This window comes from Bison bison, unplaced genomic scaffold (assembly GCF_000754665.1).
Source record: "Bison bison bison isolate TAMUID 2011002044 unplaced genomic scaffold, Bison_UMD1.0 scf7180017864492, whole genome shotgun sequence".
Taxonomy (NCBI): domain Eukaryota; kingdom Metazoa; phylum Chordata; class Mammalia; order Artiodactyla; family Bovidae; genus Bison; species Bison bison.
Genome location: NW_011495051.1, coordinates 2,700,723 through 2,702,348, shown reverse-complemented (window position 1 = coordinate 2,702,348; position 1,626 = coordinate 2,700,723). Strand labels below are relative to the sequence as shown.

The following is a 1,626-nucleotide window of genomic DNA, read 5'->3' as shown; positions in this document are numbered from 1 at the left end:
GCCGCGCTGTCTCCCCGGGGGCTGGGGGCGCCCCTTGACCCTCAGCAGCCAGGCCTGGGCGGGAGGGGCGTGGCCAGCGCGGGGCGGGAGGGACTGATGCGAGACAGACGAAAGACTGAGAGACTCGGGCAGAGAGACTAGATCCAGCTGTAGAGCAGAGCCCCCGCCCCGGGCTATTTTTAGACCCCTTGGGCCCCCCTCCAGGCCGGGAGGGGACCTAGTCACCCCTCCTTCGGCCGGGGACCCCGCGCCGCCAGGCCCTCCGTCGGTGCTCCTGCGCGACGTGGCAGCGCGGGAGTCCTCCCGCTGTGACTCGGTTTCCCCAGGGGGCCCGGGAGGCCGAGCTGCCCTGCTTCCGCCTCCGAACTCCCTTCCTCCCGCCAGGCATTTACGCGTGCTCCAGGGCCCAGGACGGCGCGCCTACCCCTGCACGCCCCCTCGACCACCTTCAGCTGAGGACAGTTGGCCCTGAGGTAAGGGGCGGGGCATGAGAGTGGGCAGGTGTGGCTTGAGTGCATCCTACCGGCAGATCCGCGCTGCCGTGGGTGTGTTCCCGTGGGCGGTGACAGCTACTAGGTGCTGGGTGTCCAGGGGCACTCTTGAGCCTGGGTCCCAGTCTGGAGTGCTGCCTGCCCTGGGCACCTGCTGGCTGGTGTGAGCAAGAATGTGCTTGTGTATGGATTCCCTGAGTCTGGGCCAGGCCTCTCCGCGTCCTGTAGCGCTGCAGCCAGAGACAGTGCTGAGACGCTGGGTATGGCTGCAAGTGAAAGCACACGCCTGGTTAGTTGTGTGTCTGCACGCACACTCGGAGTTGTGTCCATCACTAACCAGTGGCTGCCTGGCCTGGATCGGTCCTGTCCCTCTGTCACCCATCTGTTCCCCTCGCCAGTGGTGAGTGCTGAGAGGATGCCCGCTGGACAGATGAGGAAACTGAGGCTCAGGGGGACCACATGAGTCAGGGCCAAGGCTCAGCTCTAACCCAGTCAGGCTGACTGGGGTGGGGACCTGGGTGGTGTCACAAACAGGAAAAGTTCCCGGAAATAGAGCCTTGTGGTGAGGGGAGGCAGGGCCGGGTCTGGGAGCTGCCTTGCGTGGAAGTGTTTGTGTCTGTGTGGGCGTCTGTGGCTTCACAAGGGCGTACAGAGGGTCCCCACCCTAGGGCGCGCAGATGCGAACCGGGCGTGAGCTGGAACCAATGCAGTAACGGGCCTGCTCCCTGCATGTTCGTGCCAGAGGGCATGATCCTTGGTCAACTGGGCAGCATTAGAGAACTTAGGAAATGTGGAAATAGACTGAGGTCATACAGTGCATGAGGGCTCCCACCTGGCTGCTCAGTGTGTGCACCCAGGAGACAAGCTGTGAGCACAGCCAGGAAGCAGGAAGAGTGCGGGCACCAGGCTGGGATGGGTGTGTGTGTGTGTGTGTGAGTGAAGACTGAAAGTCTCAATGGCAAGAGCAAGTCGGGCCTGGGAAGACTAGCCCAAATGCTGGCAGGCAAGTCAGTGGCCTCGTTGTCCCCATTTCAGAAAGGGGGAAACTGAGACTTGGCAAGGTCGAGCCCCCGCTTGACAGTGGCAGATCGGGGGCTCCAGTCCAAGCTTGTCTGAGGTCACTGTCGCCCCTCTG

General features: G+C 63.4%; 1 protein-coding gene across 1 annotated transcript in view; it reads left to right on the top strand.

Annotated features, from left to right (window-relative positions):
• The first annotated feature begins 87 nt into the window (after positions 1 to 87).
• Positions 88 to 1,626, top strand: part of TBXA2R (thromboxane A2 receptor) — a 13,324-nt gene continuing 11,785 nt past the window's right edge. The window contains exon 1 of the mRNA XM_010828118.1: positions 88 to 473. The gene's annotated coding sequence lies outside the window, so the exon portion shown is untranslated. The remainder of the gene's footprint in view (positions 474 to 1,626) is intronic.